Below are 18702 nucleotides of genomic sequence, written 5' to 3'. Positions count from 1 at the left end.
CACCCCCCACCCCTGGCTCCCTCTCCTCTCCTCTCCTCCATCTAGTTCCCGCGTCGTCCGGGACGTTTGGACTAACTTTTCGGGGTGAGGAGAAGACAGGCCCGGGGGGAGACAGGGGGTTGGAGGTAGGGGAGGAGGGGTTGAGGCTTGTTACGGAAGAAGAGCCGCCGGGAGGAGCTCAAAATGATAGAGGAACTGGTAACAACTGAAGCTCAGAAACTACTGCACCAGCTGAATGTTCTGTTGGAACAGGAGTCCAGATGTCAGCCAAAGGTCTGTGGCTTGAGACTAATTGAATCTGCTCATGATAATGGCCTTCGGATGACTGCAAGCCTGAGGGATTTTGAAGTGAAAGACCTTCTTAGCTTAACTCAGTTCTTTGGTTTTGACATAGAGACTTTCTCTCTAGCTGTGAATTAACTGGATAAGATTTCTATCCAAAATGAAGGTACAGCCCAAACATTTTGGATGTGTGGGATTAAGTTGCTTCTATCTGGCTGTGAAATCAACAGAAGAGAGAAATATCCCATTAGCTACTGATTTGATCCGAATAAGCCAATATAAATTCAGCTTCTGACCTGATGAGAATGAAAAAGATTGTATTGGTGAAAGTGTGTTGGAAAGTCAAAGCTACTACTGCCTTTCAGCTTCTACAGCTCTATTATTCACTCATTCATGAAAACTTACCATTTGAAAGGAGAAAAGAACCTGAGTTTTGAAAGACTGGAAGCTCAGCTTAAGGCATGCCACTGTAGAATTATGTTTTCTAAAGCAAAGCCTTCTGTATTGGCATTGTCTATAATTGCACTGGAGATTTAAGCACAGAAATTTATAGAATTGACAGAAGGAGTAGAATGTCTTCAGAAACATTCCAAGATAAATTACAGAGATCTGACCTTCTGGCAGGAACTTTTGCAAAGTGCCTAACTGAATACTCTTCAAACAAGTGTTCTAAACCAAATGTTCAGAAGTTGAAGTGGATTGTGTCTGGGCATACTGCACAACAGTGGAAGCACAGTTATTACAAAATCACTCATCTTTCAACAGTCCCTGAAACTGGGTCTTAATAGGATTCTATGGTGAAGAAGTTCAACTATTTTGAAGGCTTATTTCACATCAGAACCGTGGACTCCAATATTAGAATGGATTTAAACTGTGAAATCTGAAACACAGCAACTAGGTTAGCACTGATGTCTTCAGATGTGAGGGGAAAAGAGGCTCTATAGTTGGAAATCAATTACGTGTGATGCAGTTGGAAGTGTGTTCAGGATTAAATTATGATCCTCTTTGAAGCATGTTTATAAAAACTAAAACTCAAATGTGAAACCCTAATGTAGAATAAGGATGGGAGACTATACTGTGAATTGACAGTTACTGATTATAGGTAGTATTGATGGCAAGGTGTGATTGACTTTAATTGATGTTATTTGAATTGTGATACAAGTTCTCATCAGATCAACTTCTGAAAATGGTATGATACACTTTAGTATAATCAGGGTTACTAGTCTTTAAGGCAATATAGACAACCTTATTAAAGCCTTATACAACTAAGTAATCCAATAATTCTAAAGATTTATTTTTGTTTGGTATATTTTTCATTCAAATTTGATTATAAAATTCTATTAATGGGGGTGGCTAGGTGGCGAAGTGGATAAAGCACTGGCCCTGGATTCAGGAGGACTTAAGTTCAAATCTGACCTCAGACACTTGACACTTGCTAGCTGTGTGACCCTGGGCAAGTCACTTAACCCCCATTGCCCTGCAAAAAAACCCCAAAACCAAAAGCAAAACAAAAAAATTCTACTAAAGTTGTAAACAAACATGTTAAGTTTAAGTGATCTTCCACATTATCCTGGGGAAGAAGTGATATGGTATACTAAATTTTATACAGAATAATTTTTATTTCAATATCTAGCCCCTTAGGAAAAATTAATTTCTATTGTATTAAGTAACTCATAGTCTGCCAATGTGAAACCTCAGCTTTGCCCTTCTAAAGCAATATATGTTAATGCTAACAACAGAGCTTTTAAATGAGGATTACTGTTGGTATGAAACTGGACTGTTAGTATAAAGCTTTGTATTTAAAAGCAATACATATGGGATATGCTAATGTCATAATGGTCCTGTAACAATTCTACTTGGACTAAAGTGAGTTATCTATCCAGATTCAAGTAAGCAGCAATTTAACTGACTAATTATGTGGTAGTTGGAGCACTCAAGGCTAGATGTAGGTTAATGAGTCTAAACTGACATATTGTGTTGGGAAATCATATAGTTAATCAGTGCATTATATAGCTTAACTTCCACAATAGCTATAATTAGTTTAAATTTCCCTTTGATATCATGTTGTAAGGGGGGAAAAAACTTCCCTTTAAAGATAAACCAAAGAACCACCGTATGTCTCATATGTCTTATGCTTCATTTTGTAAAGTGTTTTGCAGATCCATTCTTCAGTTATACCTAAACACCTGATTCACTGAAGAATTTCCTTTCTAATTCATCAATGCAAACTTAAGTTAGCTGAAGTAACCTAACAAAGTACCATTATGTTCTGGTACTAAGAAAGGGGATAAAGCACTGGCCCTGGATTCAGGAGAATCTGAGTTCAAATCCGGCCTCAGACCCTTGACACTTACTAGCTGTGTGACCCTGGATAAGTCACTTAACCCCAATTGCCTCATCAAAAAAAAAGTGACCTTTCAATAAAGCTAGTGAAATGCAAAAAAAAAACAACAACAACAACAACAACAAAACAAAACAAAAAGAAAATCTGTGTTGAAGTTATGGAAAAGCCCAGATATATTGCTGTTGGATCTCTGAAAACCTTTCTGAAAATGACCCCTAGAAGTGAAAAAAGCCTGATGGTCCCCAATCATAATAAAGAGATTTTTATTTTGTTTTGTTTTCCTTACGCATGAGGAAAGAATTTGAAGCCCAATATAGTTTCTCATATATAGATAACTTGGTATCACTGTGTACTAGCTCCTGAAGCCTCTTCCTAAACACAAATTGACAATAAATGTCCCTAACCAATGCATCTTTGGCATTTTAAAAGTGGCTAAAATGCCCTAGAAAGAAGCTTAGGAGGTAAGTCTTCCCCATAGACACTCCCCAACCCTTTTTGATTTTCCCTAATTCCTTATCTATCTATATATATCTATAGATATATATAGATAGATATATATATATATAGATATATATATATATATATATATACACATTCATAAGATTTTCCTGCCATTCAGGAAAAGAAGCCAAGGAAGCAGCTACTTCCTTTTGAAAAGGACAGCCCCACAACTGGAAAAAAGGAGCCAGATTTCTCTGGACTTGTTGAGAGGATTTCTTCAACCATAGATTCATCTTGACAGTTTTGTCCCCGGACATTGAAGATAATGTCTGGGACTCCTTGAAGACTTAAATATAAGGCTCCCAGCCAAAGGACTCCTGTAGCTAACAGGAGAGAAATGAGAAGAGAAAGGTGAGGGAGAGACTTGGATGCAGCCCAACATATGCACATTGATGAGTTTACCTTACAGTATAGAAACACACTAACTTTTGAATACCAGTATCTTGAATATCATCACCACAACTGATTAGTACCTTCCTCTTATGGGGAAAAAGGAGTTTCTAACTGTAAAGCTGTAGTAAATATAGGAGGGAAAAATAACATAGGTAAAAGATTTGAGGGATGATCTTGGACTTCTTAAAAAGATGACTCTGGAAGGAGATATATAGATATAGATATAGATATAGATATAGATATAGATATAGATATAGATATAGATATAGATATAGATATAGATATAGATATAGATATAGATATAGATATAGATATAGATATAGATATAGATATAGGTATAGGTATAGGTATAGGTATAGGTATAGGTATAGGTATAGATATAGATATAGATATAGATATAGATATAGATATAGATATAGATATAGATATAGATATAGATATAGATATAGATATAGATATAGATAGATAGATACAGGATTATCAAATACTGGAATTCTTGCACTGGTGTCCAAGAACTTGTTTTTAAAATTTTGATAACTGTATTCCAACATAATTAGGTTCCTCTTCAATCCTGTGTGTTTTTTCATATGTATTTTAAAGTATTATTCTTAGAAGGGATTCATAGGTTCTACCAGATTGCCAAAGGGGTAGGTGACACAAAAAAAAGTTAAAAACCCCTACTCTAATGGGAAAAATATTCCTGACCTGACATCTTGAATATATGGCACATTTGGAAGACACAAATGTAACATCAAGGCAAACTTGCTCTTTCCACAATATGCCCCTGTATTTTCCACCTAGACCTTGTATTCCAGAGAAACGGGGATTGAGATAAAGCATCCAGAAATGTGAGAGTAAAGAAATGTTAGTAAAATTGTTTCACTAAGCAGAACAGTTAAAAATTCAAGGGACTAGGTTGCTTGATGGTACCATGCCAGAGAGTAATGCCTGGGTACTTCTCAAGGAAGTCTTAGCCAGAGACACCCCTGAGAGAGATTACAGGGAACAAAGCCAGCCACATAGATAATTTGGGTGAGATCACTCTTCCTAAAACAGGAATAGGACTTCCTTCCCATTCCCTCCAATCTACCCTCATGTCTCAATGGTCAGGAGTTGGAAGTTGTTGATGATAATAATTCCTTATGCCTAAAGGGCTATAAAACTATACATACCCTTTGATCCAGTAATACCACTGCTAGGTTTATATCCCAATGATATCCCAAAAAAACAGAAAAAAGACTTATTTGTACAAAAAATATTCCTAGGAGCTCTTTTTTGTAGTGGCTAAGAATTGGAAATCAAAGGAATGCCCATCAGTTGGGGAATGGCTAAACAAGCTGTGGTATATGATTGTGATGGAATATTGTTGTGGTATAAGAAATAACAAGCAGGATGATTTCAGAAAGGGCTGGAAAGACATATGAATTGATGTATAGTGAAGTGAGCAGAACCAAGGGAATGTTGTGCACAGTGACAGCAATATTATTTGATGAACTGTAAATGACAACTATTCCCAGCAACACAATGGATCCAAGACAATCCCAAAGGGCTAATGATGAAGCATACTATCCACCTCCACAGAAAGAACTGATATTGATTGAACACAGACTGAAGCATGCTATTTTTCTCTTTCTTTCATTTTTATTCAACTTTTATTATACAAAATGAATAATATGTTAATGTTTCACATAATTGCACATGTGTAATTTATATATGATTGTTTACCACCTCGGGGAAGGGGGAAGAAAGGGAGGGAAGGAGTAATAGAATTTGAAACAAAATTTTAAATAAAAATGTTTATTAGTATTTTAAATAATAATAATCTTTCCTTAAAAACCTCCATTTTCTTTTTCTCTGATTATTCAACCAGTTATTCAATCAGTGCAGCCACCAATGTGTTTCTTAGGCAATTTACCCTACGGAGAAGAGGACAGAGCATCTAGCCAACATGGATGCTCTGGTCTATTTGTTGTTCTTAAGGACTGATCACTCTTAGTGAGCTATCAAGTTACCATTACCATATAACTTAAAAACCAAATCTTGGAGTTCTGCAAACTATGAAGACTAATTTAAAATAGTGAATCCATCTTCCCATCAACATAACTACCTTGCCCCTTGGGCACAATTGCATAGATTAGCTCCAGCCCCACTCCTCCAGGGAGGAGATCAACACTTGGTTTTATTTGCCAGTTTTCTTCAAATGACCATGGGTTCTCTATACAGCTTTGGGGCCCCAGTCAGGTCATCTGAGTGGCAGCCAATTTGTACCTGGGGGTGGGGAAGGGATAGCATTAAGGTGATACCATAGGGAAGGACAAGCAAGAGTATCAGTGACCAAAATGTATAACCAGCATAACCACCATAAGTAGATAGGTAATGATTTATCACCCCAAAGAACCTAAGTTAAAATATATTTAAATAGGTTCAACAGGGATTTTGAGAATTCAAAGGTGGCGGAGGTATTATGGGAAACTGGAATGTTTTGGAATGTGCTCCTAACTTTTGATGTTGATATCAAGAACTCCCAGAGGGTTGCTGGGGGGAGTCACTATTAGGCAGCTAGCCCCGGGCTACTTGGAACAGAGATGCAGTTTGACAATTATTCCCTTAGGTATTTTTCAGGAGGCAGCATTGCATGGGGAGAACAAGAGAGAAAGAGTGATTTTAAATAAATAAATCCTTGTTCCTTCTTACTCTCTTTCCCATGTCCTCTCCTATGATAAGATGGATTGTCCCACATACTCTCCTTACAATTTAGGTGTCATCCTCAACTCCTCACTCTCATTCATCCCTCATATCGAATTTATTGCCAAGTTCTATAAGTTTTACCTTCATAACATCTCTTCTATATACTCCCTTCTCTCCTCTGACATTGTCATCATCCTGATCTAAGCCCTTATCACATCACACTTGAATTAATGCAATATGGCTAAAGGTTGGTCTCCCTGCTACAAGTCTTTCCCCACCCTAGTCAATTCTCTTCTTGGTTATAAAAATGGTCTTCTTAAAGCATAGGTGTGACCATGTCATTCCCCTCTTCCAATTCAATAAACTCCAGTGGCTCCCTATTACCTCTAGTATAAAAAATAAAATTCCGTGTTCAGCTTTTAAACCCCTTCATCACTCCCCCTTTCTACATTTCCAGTCTCCTTGTATCTTATTCCTATATACGCTGCAATCAAGATCAAGTGACACTCGCCTCCTTGCTGTTCCTCATTTTTTTTTCCCCGTGGGGCAATGGGGGTTAAGTGACTTGCCCAGGGTCACACAGCTGGTAAGTGTCAAGTGTCTGAGGCCAGATTTGAACTCAGGTACTCCTGAATCCAGGGCCGGTGCTTTATGCACTGCACCACCTAGCTGGCCCCTGTTCCTCATTTTTTAAAAATTTTTTCTTCTTCCTGCTTTGTCTCAAACAAGATATTCCGTTTCCTGACTCTAAGCATCTTCACTGACTGTCCCCAATACCTAAAATGTTCTTCCTCCCTGGATCCCTCCAAGTGATAAGTAAAATCCATTCTTCTACAATTAGTCTTTCCTAATCTCTCTTAATTCTATTGTCTTCCCTCTGTTGATTACTTCTAATTTGTCTTGTATATATTTGCTTATATGGTGTTTCTCCCATTAGACTGTGAGCTCCTTGAAAGCAGAAACTATCTTTTGCCTTTTTTGTATCTCTAACACTTAGTACAGTGACAAGGATATAGTATGTGCTTAATAAATGCTTATTGACTAAATTACTTTTCTATAAAAGATTAACCATATGCAGAATAGACTCAGAGAAAGAAAAAAATTGATTATGAAAGGAAATATCCCCTAGGAAGGAAGTTGGGGAGCAGAAGCCTGTGGAAGAGGTGACAGCATGTACTGAGGGAATTACCTGTAGAACAGCAATGGCAGCTGTCAATGGCATCATGATGTTCATCATACAACCTTCAGGAAGGTAGAGTCCAGTACTCTCCCAGAGAGACCATGATAAGGGCTGATATTCTTCCACCCTGATTTCCCATCTGCCATCATTCCCTCCCTGAACCTTCATTTGTCTTCCCAGAGCTCTAAACTTCAGAACTCACCATGTTTTTCCTAGTCACACCTTAACTAATAAATTCCAAATCCCTATCACATTTTAGGTACAAAAAGATTAGGGAGATGGGAGTTCTTGCTAAAGCACCTGGGACTCTAGTGAGTGTCATTTAATTCCATCCTTTCTCCAGCACCCATGATACAATGACTTACCCATCCTTACATAATTTGATGCCATTGACCTCCATGGTGAAAGAGGGTTCAACTGAGAGGAGCAAATTCCTTCCCCAGGTCTGCTGTCCAGTGATGTGCATTTGGTCTCCGTGTAGGCCACCTCAGTAGCCACATAGAGCAGGATAGCTTCATCGGAGTCCCTGTCCACAGGGTGGTTCTGGCTGAAAAGGGGAACACCAGTAACTCTTGGTGCCTCCCACAAAAATATATACATAAAAGAATAAAGAGGGACACCCTCTGGAGGGATCTTCAAGAAGGCCCTACAGTCATGCCCTGGCTTTGCACACTAGCTATTTTCCTGCTTCCCTCCCTGCCCTTTTAACTCATCATAAAATTGAGACAGAGCCCTTTATAAGTGATAGATCTTTGTCCTGGGTTTAGGGATAGGGAAAGAGCCATTTTCTAGGGTATAGCCTGGGATACTTTGGCCAAAGGGATTGACCATGTAATTGCCAGGAAAATTAGCCACAATGGATTTGCTTGGATTCTAGAAGGCCCAGAACCATGCCTGACCCCCAATCAGTAACCCTTCACCTTCTGCCACAAACCCCTGCAACTGTTTTGCTTCTAGGTCATGATAGATTTTACAGCAGTAGACACCCAAGTCAGAGGTCAATTGAGTTTCTGGGCTAAATTCCCTGCCAGCAGAGGACACAGATTTTTCAAATCAGAATCTACTCCTACCCTGTTTGTCTGGCCCCCAGGCAGCCACTGAATTGCATTGTTCAGAAAAGAGCCTAGCATGGGAGCAGAAAGCATATTCTCATGGGTAGCAAGCACCACTTGGCCCTAGCCTACTAGTGAGTGCCTATTAGAAAGAAGCCAAGGGAGGAATGAAGTCCCAGAAAAAAAAGCCAAGGCTCCATGAACCAGTAGTTTAGAGGGCACTCCATTCATCACAGCGTCCAACTGGGAGATTCCATTCAGAAGCTGTTCCTGGTCCTTCCTCCCTGAAAAAGTGGCATTTTTTTCCTTTTAGTGCCTAAGGGATAGTGGGCAGAAGTGAGAAATAACACTCAGGGGATCAGTCAGTTAACCTGGAATTCTATTCACTGAGCTCACTGTGTGCAAAGACTCCTACTGAGTCATAGAACCTGAGAGTAGAAAGGTATCACAAGGATCATCTATTCCAATCCCAGCAGAAGTATAAATCTTCTATATAACATTCCCAATGAATAGTTGCACAATTTTCGCAAGTTCTCCAGTGATTAAGAATTCACTATCTTAAAAGGCAGTCCATTCCATCCCATCTTTGTAATGAGCCAGTTATTAGGAAGTTTTTCCTTGCATTGAATTGAAATCTGGCTCTACTTCCTTCTATTCATCCTAGTTCTTCCCTTTGAAGCCAAACAAATAAATTTGATTCCTCTTCCATTGGGAAACAGCTGTCATCTTCCCAGTTAGTCTTCTCTTTTCTAACTTAAACATCATCCTTTTTTATTTCAAGTGATCATCAACCTTCTCTGAATGTCATGCAACCTATCAATGTCCTTTCTGAAAACTTATCCTCAAACCTAGATAAAAGGGGACTATGGTGCAATGCAAAGATATTTGCAAATTCAAGAGATATGTGATTTTGAATCCAAGTTCTGGTACCTCTTATCTATATATCTATGAAAAAAAAAGAAAAAGGATCATATTATTACATTAGCTTTCCTGTATATCACACGAGACTTGATAGACTAATTGCATTTTACTCCCTTCAGTGCTTGCTACTTCAGATCTAAATACAAAGCACTCTGGTGTTCATTATTTACAGCTTGAAATTCATGCCAAAAAGCTCCTGATGAACCTTGCCATAATCTAGTGTCTGTAAAACTTCTTTCTAAGACCCAGTGTTTAATTAATTCTTTGTAAAAATTGTGATATATTTTGCATTTGTTTGAGGAACATAAAAATTCCTACTGTTATCTCTCTGGACAAGGAGTACTGCTTGTGAATTTTAGAAGGTGATTCTTCTACAAATTAGGTCAACTCACCAGACTTCATCCTTATTCATCCCTTCATTCAACAAACATTTAATAAACCCTCACTACATGCTAGAGGAACTAATTCTGGGGTCTGGAGGGCTGTTAATAGAATTGAAAGGATAATGGATTCTGGGCAACAACATATTGCAAGAGCAGACTTCACTTTTCTTCCCTTCATCCCTATATACCTGATGAGTTCCAGGACCATGTTAGGGTACTGGTGATAGCAAAGACATGTTTTCCCTAAAACCAATAAGAGTGGCCATTACCTTTTGGGTTTGGGTAATGTTGAAAATTGTGGATACTATTTTTGCTGATTTTCATGATAGCCAGTATGGAAAATGAAAGTGAAATTGATAGTGATGGCTAAGAGAGCCAGTTGGTGAAGAGGTCCTTGACCTCAGTCTTTTAAAAGGTCTGAACACCTACATCATTCAATAACTGGTGATTGGGTTATTCAGGGATACAATCATGTTCAAGATTGCAATAAAATGACAGAGTTGAGTTAGATGACATTCAAGATCCCTTCCAGTTCTAAATATAGATTCTAGAAAGAAGCTCTCCCATAGGTTAACATAACACATGGAATGAGCCTTTTAATTCAAGGATGGTCCAGGGAGTAAGACTCTTAAAAGGAACTTCTGAAGGAAATGGTAGCATTGATCAGCCCACCTACCTGAAAAAGCAAACATAGTCCTTACCATCTCAGAGATTCTAGTATATAACAGGAAAGAATTGAACACAGCTGTGAAAGCAAAATGCTTCTGTTATATATTTTATGAGTGCCCTGAGGGAAAAAAGGAGCCAATGATCATTTTAACAAATGAAAGAATAAGTTAGGTGAACCCAAGAAACATACCTAGAGAAATTTATTTTAACTATGATTCAAATAAGGGGAGAAATGAGGTTCATAAACTTGTAATCATTATTGAATCCAGCCTTGAAATCAGAAAAAATCTGGGTTCCAGTTTTGTCCCTGAGCCATACCCCTTTCTCATTTCAGTCCAAAAATGCTGCTGGATTCTTCATTTTGGGGTCTAAGAAAGAATGTAAGTCTCAGTAAGTTGGATTGCATCAGGGAAACCTGCTATGTAGCTCTTACAATATTCCAAGGAAAATATAATGAGGATTTTAATTACATAGTGTGAGGACAAGTGGGAATGAAATAAAGGGATGGAAAAGGGTCTGAGAGATATTGGCAATAGAATCATCAGGACTTGGCAAGTAATTGAATTGTGGGTGTGGGCCACAAGGAATCAAAAATGACTGCTTGTAAGCTGGAGAACTTTTTCCTTTGAGTCGGGGAGGGTGGGGGGTGATGAGGGAGAATGTGTAAAGACACACAGATATTTTGGAATGTAGAGGTTCCATGGTGCTGCCATAAATAGGGATGATCTTTCCAAGCTCCTGTGGACCCATTCACCCATTCCTCCTTTTCATTTCAGTTTCAATAAACAATTATTAAGTGTCTACTATGTCCCAGGAATTGTGCTTTTCAAACTCTTCCCCAGTTATTCACTTCTGTCTCCTCAGAACTTCCCTGTACTCTAACCACACCTGACATTCCTATCAAGCTGATCTTCTCAATACCCCCCAAACCAGTACTCATTCTCCCACTTCTTTTTCTTTTTCTATTTTTGGGGGGCAATGGGAGTTAAGTGACTTGCCCAGGGTCACACAGCTAGTAAGTGTCAAGTGTCTGAGGTCGGATTTGAACTCAGATACTCCTGAATCCAGGGCCGGTGCTTTATCCATTGCGCCACCTAGCTGCCCCTATTCTCCCACTTCTAATACTTTGCTACTGTCATCCAACAAAAACTCATCCGGGCAGGATGTAGAATGTCAAAGTTGGAGAATAGTAAGTTGTCCCATTTGGTTGGGACATAAAGAGCAAGAAGAAAAGTATGAAATAAGACTGGAATGGCAAGCTAGAACTAGATTGTGCAAAAAATAAAATACCAACATAAAGTGTATGTATTTTGCAATAGGGAACTACTAAACCTTCTTGAGCTAAGTAATACAATCAGATTTATACCTTATGATGATTATTTTGGCCCTAATGTGAAAGTTGAATTGGACAGGGAAGAGAATGGTGGCAGGCAGACAACATCCCTCTATTCAAATATAAGATCCTTTTGGGCAGGGATTGCTTCACTTCTGTATTTGTATCCCAGGGCTTAGATGTAATAAGCCTTGCATGTAATAAGCACTTAATAAATACTTTTTTCATTAATGTATTCTTTCACTCATTTATTAATTGATTGCATTTCATTATTACTATAATCCAGTCATGGGTAATGAAAGTCAGAACTAAGTTAATAGCTATATGAATGAAAATAAGGGGGCAGTTGTGAGAGATGTTTTGGAGGCCAAATCAATAAGCCTTGGCAAATAATCAGATATGGCAAGATTAAAGAGAAGGAAGATTAAAGGATGACTCCATCCAAGGTTATGAAGCTCATTTATCACCTTTTTTAAATCACAGATAAAACAATTCTCCAGTTAGCCTTCCTTGACTCTCTCAATCTATTCTTCCAGCTTGGCAAAATGATCTTTGGCAATATGCTTCCCTCAGAACACTGTTATGAGGATACATTTGAAGTATATTTGTTTCATGCCTTGCTCCTCAATTAGATGAAAAGATCCTTGATGGTAGGGTTTATGTCTGCTCCTTAGTGATGTCACTGCTGTACAACTAATTGATACCTGGTACAGAGACCCATAGCAGAAAGGTAATACTCACATGACTGTAAGTGGGATTTGAGGTACCTTAATGACCTTGAGGAAATCTGTATCTGCACCGTTTCCAGTGAAATACACAATAGCCACACTGGTCACCTGGTTCCTGTGGAAGTTAGTTAAAACTTTGTCATGGCCAGGTTTACTTGCCCAATACCAAGCTTGGCCTTCATGCATTGATGCAGTATGCTCCCAAGGAAACTTTAAGGCCATCCATGATCTGTACCTCCACTTCATAATCACAAAGGATATTAGCCAAAGCTTCTACAGATTTGTGCACCCCAATGGCACCCCCTTTGGAGTAATGAAGCCATCTCACCATAGAGAAAAAGAGCCAACCCAGAGTGCTCTAGGTAGTCTTCATGAGAGAAGACCATCATGTAGCCTTGGCCACAATAGGAGGCAGCAATGAGGACTTGGCCCTTATTCACCATCACTGGAAAGGCAGATTCACTAACAAGCAGAAGTTCACAAGGGACTGGACCCCTGGGGAGGTCCCAGATTTGCAGCCCATTCACCTGAGTCAGAGTCATCATTGAGGCACTTTCACCTACTACAGAGATGCAAAGGTTCAATTTAGTGATATAGAAAGAGCCCCAACCTTCCAGCAGACCCTAGGAATGAAACAAAACATCATCTCTTTATTTGGTTCAAAGTCATCTCCTTGACCTTTTGGAAATCATATTTTATTGGTGAGAAAAACAAGTGAGAGAAATGACTCAGTGGGCCCCAAAGATCTCAGTAGGTAGGTGGAGCCAAGAAGATCTGATTTTTCTTTTCTTCCATAGCACCCTAATATAATGAAGTATTCAGTATTGCTCATTTTACCAAACACACTGTCCTGCCTAAATCTTTACTATCTGAGAACAGAGAAGACCTAGGGCAGAGTAGAGGAATGAAAGGGAAAAACAAAGCATTTGCATCAACCATAGCCCCCAGCATCTATGTAACAGTGATTGACTGGATCAAAGTACTCAATTTGAGAAGGAAGAAGTAACAAGACTGGGCAGGCCCTCCAGGTTGGGCACTCTGTGTGTGTGCGCGCGCACGTGTGTGTCTGTTTGTGTCTGTGCTACATCCACTTCCTAGTTAGCTACCCTCCCTAATTCCTCTCCGATTCCTGCCCCTTCCACTCTATATTATGATATGAGTCTTACCTGGCTCCTACTCCTTACTCTACCCTCTCAAAATTCTTTCTCCAATGTTAGTGGCACATGCATGGTCAATTCTGAAACACTGAGAGCTTCCTTAGAGTTCTAACAGGCAACCTCAAGACAGGCTGAAAGAAAGAGAAACTGATGTAGTCACCAGGACTGTATGACACTTAGTCTTTAGTTTTGCTGACCTCCTTAGCCTAACATCTAGTACAGATGTTCAGGTAAATTGGTAATATTTTACAGTGCAAAGTCACATTGTAATATCAGGTTTATTGAGCACAATTTGGGTTAAAACAAGATGTTACTGTCATCTTTACTTATCCTGGAACTCAGTTGTTTATCCATCTGTCAAAATGAAGTTTTCAAGTTTGGTCTTGACAATGTCTTGATTAAGAGACTCCATGATCGTAATCTTCCAGGCTTGTTTAATCTTAACTTTATGTGTTTGGATAGATGTTTATGTCTCTCTCCATGCCAATAGTTCTCGCAGTTGCATCACTGTGGAAATGATGAAAATCTGATCTGCTTTGAGATCAAATCACATTCCTCTGATGTTCTTTATCTGTTTATAATTAATGTTTAAGATGCATCTTCCAGACTCCCATGAATGCATAAATCACCATTCGTAGCAGATTATGATTATGAAAATTATCTTTTCCACAGTCACCAGAGCCACTGGTTTATCACTTGCCCAAACAAATATGACCCAATTCCATCATGTTCAGAGATGAAGAGTCATGTAAGTAATTAAAATTTATCCGCATTGCTTCTCTAAAATAAGAAACTAAAATATTCCTCAAAAGATTTTAATAATAATTTAAAACACAACTATAAAAAGTCTCCTCTGTGACATAACCCCAATAATTCAAAGCAGTTTTCTTGTTGAGGAGTCTTATCAAGTGCAAAATCAAAATGTTTTAGAATATGCCCACACCCAGGTGTATTAAATGTAGAAAAATGCTGACTAGCATTTAAAAAAAACTTTAAATAAATGCAAACCTAGTAGCTCAATTCACTATTTTATATGCATATATAGGAGGTTTGCTTTTGTTTTTGTTTTTTATCTGCAGAGGGAAGTAAATTGAAATCTGTGTATGTAATGAGGGGTGGGTGGTAGAGGGGGGTGGGGGAAGGGCAGGGATGTGAAACTGTATCTTCCAGGACTGTTGGAGATTTATTTCACACCAAACACCTGTGATGGGTTGGCCATGATTTCACCCTGCATTCATAGATTTGGTTTTTCATTGTGCTGATTTTCAGGATTTGGAAAAACCTTGGGTCAGCTGTGGCACAGCCAAAGGCAGCTAGTGACTGCTCTTCAAAGCAGTCATGATGCCAGTACACTAAAAAATCTCTCCTCTTTAAGTGGGACATTGTGTTCTGAGGAGCCATACAGTAAGAAAATTGGGTAAAATATACATGCATTTAATTAATAATTAAGATTATCCATGTTCCTGTATTGTCAATATGCTCTGAGCTTCATCACATAGTGTTCAATACCCTGAAACTCAATATAACTGAGTTCTGTGGGAATAAGAGGGGGCATTTTTTCTTGTCTAATTAATATTGCAAAGCCAAGAATTGCTCTGGATAATTCTAATCTTTGTTTTAGTCACTCTAAACTAAAATATAAGAGCTTTTACCACAGATTTATCAAATGAACCTATGCCAACAGCTTCATAAAACTTTGAATATTATTGTAAAAGGGTTTTTTTTATTTAATTTCACTCAACATGCATTTTTTCATTTACTGATGAAGGCCAGCTATACCATAATGTTCCTTTGTTCCAGAAGTTTTTCCTGGTTTCTTGTTTAGATGTGGATTAACTTGGACAAAGACCCTAAAAATCATAGTTCTCTTTTCAATCACATTTTTAGTGTTAGAAAGGAAGTATATAATCTAGGATTAGTCCTGGAGCAAATCTGTATTGGTTGGAAAAGCTTTTACCTACAAACTGTATGTAATGTGTTAGCTATTAACTTCTTGAGGCCTAGAAACTAAGCAAAATGACTCTTGACAGATAAGGTAGAATACATATGAACAGGCTTAATCTCTCAAGTAATTTCTTTAGTAAAAAGTCTCCCCAGAGTGTGTGATAGGCTGTCATGCATGAGGGTACTCTATGTTTTGACTATATGTTATATATAGTCAAAAGTCACCAACTTGTGGATAGAGAAAAATAATTACTTCTGGTATCTTTGTAAAGTGGTTTTGATGTTAGTTATGGTAGACCTAGAGTTTAAGGTTGTCTGTTTCTCTGCTGATGTCCTTTTTACAACTACTTCGTAGTGACTTTTTTATAATGTGCTGCAACCCGTTCTCAACCTTAATGAACTTTTTTTATTGCCCTTGGAATGATCAATCCCTTATTTCTGTTCTTCTGAGACTGTAGAGTTTTATGATTCAGAATCAAACAATATCACTAGAAAAACAGCAGTGAAATAAAGAAAGACTTATTTCAGAGGGGATGTCATCAGAGAACATCCAAATCACAAAGAAGATAGACTGGTCACTTGATAAGAGAGGCAGCCTAAATACATATTCTATTGGCACTCTGAGGATGTGAAGAGAATTCAAAGAAGGCTCCAGCACATGGGATATATTCTTTTTTTTGGGGGGGGGGGCAATGAGGTTAAGTGACTTGCCCAGGTTCACACAGCTAGTAAGTGTCAAGTGTCTGAGGTCAGATTTGAACTCAGGTCCTCCTGAATCCAGGACAAGTGCTTTATCCACTGCACCACCTAGCTGCCCCACATGGGATATATTCTTAAGCAAACTTTTGGGAGGATATAGTTAAGAATCACAAAGGATTGGATAGTCATGGATAGTTTGTTGGAAGAAACAACCCTAACTATTCTAGCACAGATCCATTTAAATATCTTAGTGTTTTGGTATAATCTACCTAATCAACCTAAATATTAGTGAACATTAGGAAGATTTATAAATTAATAGTAATAGCTAATATTTATATAGCACTTATTATGAGTAATTGATTCTGTTTTGGTCAGAAACCCTGAGGGCCCTCCCCTCCCAGGCTTCCTTCCTTCCTTCCTTTTGTCTTTCTTTCCTTCCTTCCTTCCTTCTTTCTTTCCCTCCTTCCTTCCTTAATGACTTCTTTTATTTCTTTCTACATTCATTCATTTATTTGTTTTGGTAAGAGAGGCCATTCTTTGCTTCACTTCTTACCCAGCCTTAATCACTGAATGGGCATTGCCTCTGGCAAACTGAGACCTGGGAAAGACTTTAACTTAAAAAGGCCAAAGTCTCCCATTGCATTCAGGTCCATTTCCAGTCGTCCTGATGTATATCTTTTCACAGGACCCAAATGGCTCTGGAGGACAGAGTGAGGCTAGTGACTTTTCACAACCCTGCCTCACTTCAATTCACTGCAAGTCATGATATCACTTCCCAATGTCATGGTCCTCTTTGAGAATACAGGACAAACAACAACAAGCACTTTATAACATGACAGACACTGTGCTAAGCACTTTAATAACAACAACAACAATAACAAATATTTATCTAGTTCTTACTTGTGCCAGGAAGATAGCTTGGTACAGTAGATAGAGCACTGAGCTTGGAATCAGGAAGACTCATCTTCAAGAGTTCAAATCTAGTCAGATATCAATTAGCTATTTGATGCTGGGTGGGTCATTTAAGCCTGTTTGCCTTGGTTCTTCATCTATAAAACAGGCTGGAGAGCCACTTCAGATTGCAAGAAAACCCCAAATGGAGTCACAAAAGAGTCAGATATGAATGAAAAGACTCAACAACAACAACAACAACAGTGTCAAGCACTGTGTTAAGCACTTTACACTTATTTCATTTGCTCCTCACAATAATCCCAAGAAGTAGGTCCTATTATTATCCCTATTATACAGATAAGGAAACTGGGGGAGAGGAGAAGTGGGGGAGAGGTTAAGTGGCTTGCCCTGGATCACATAGCTAGCAAGTGTATCAGGATGAAATCAGGTCTTCTTGACTTCAGACCCAACACTTGATCCAGTAGGTCACCAATAGGCCAAACTGTGAGATTTAAAATAGGATATTAGATCATAAATCTCCCCTCTTTAACCTTTCCCTTAATTTATCTCCCAGACTAGTAAATGGAAGAAGCTTCTGGTTTTCTAGTTAGAGATTTTATCGTGTGGTAGTTACAAGGTGATGTTGATTAGAAGGATAGGAAAGTAGAAATACAATACAGATCGTCTTAGGTCTAAGCTTAGTCTATATTCCATATAAAACTCACCAAAAGCCCAGGGCCACCTTTGGGGAGAGAGAGAGAGACCGTGTCAAGCGCGTGCTGCTAACCGAGAGCGGGGCTGAGTCAAACTCCAGTCAGCGTCTGTCTGTGCAGCGCAGCCAGGAGACCAGCAGAGCAGGAAAAAGTCCCCACTTCCGTTCTCTCCTTGCCTTTTAAGCTTGCACCCCGGAAGTCGAGTGCTCAGCAGGCAATCTGGCGTGTGTCGCAGGCGGACTGGTGTGCATAGCTACCTGTCAAGAAATTGGGAAAACAAAAAACTCAGTTTTGTTTGCAAAAACAACATTGAATTAAGCACTTCAAACTGGCCTAAATTTCACAATAAAAATTAAGCAAAATGTTACTATCCACTTGACAAGATGGAAAAAAATAGGTTTTGTATTGAGGTATCATGCTTAAGAATTGGATTCATGTTGACTCTACAGTTACACAAAAGGATAAAGTAAAAGCTTTGTTGAAATTCAAAGAGAAAACATTAAGAATTAGAAAACCATCGTTTTTTCAAATGAAAAACTGCAGTGGATAAAGCATCAGCCCTGGATTCAGGAGGACCTGAGTTCAAATCTGACCTCAGACCCTTGACATTTAATAGCTGTATGACCCAGGGCAAGTCACTTAACCCTCATTGCCCTGCCCCCCCCCAAAAAAAAGTCAAATGAAAAACTGAAAGAGTAAAATGTATTTGTAATTGCTTTTCAAATTGCTCTTAACTAAATGTCATTTTGGTTGTAAAGGGGAGCATCCCTTTTATGTAAAAACCCAAATATAGAAGTAAACTTTTCTAATAAGCATCAGATAAA

General features: G+C 38.6%; 2 pseudogenes; one reads left to right on the top strand and one right to left on the bottom strand.

Moving 5' to 3' along the window:
- Positions 1-183: 183 nt before the first annotated feature.
- LOC122729704 lies at positions 184-1067 on the top strand (annotated as a pseudogene).
- A 2174-nt stretch (positions 1068-3241) lies between these two features.
- On the bottom strand, positions 3242-13016 carry LOC122728750 (annotated as a pseudogene).
- Between the last annotated feature and the right edge of the window lie 5686 nt (positions 13017-18702).

Source organism: Dromiciops gliroides, chromosome 5, assembly GCF_019393635.1.
Source record: "Dromiciops gliroides isolate mDroGli1 chromosome 5, mDroGli1.pri, whole genome shotgun sequence".
Taxonomy (NCBI): Eukaryota; Metazoa; Chordata; class Mammalia; order Microbiotheria; family Microbiotheriidae; genus Dromiciops; species Dromiciops gliroides.
Note: the sequence above shows the minus strand (reverse complement) of the source record. Positions and strands in the feature narration are given on the sequence as shown.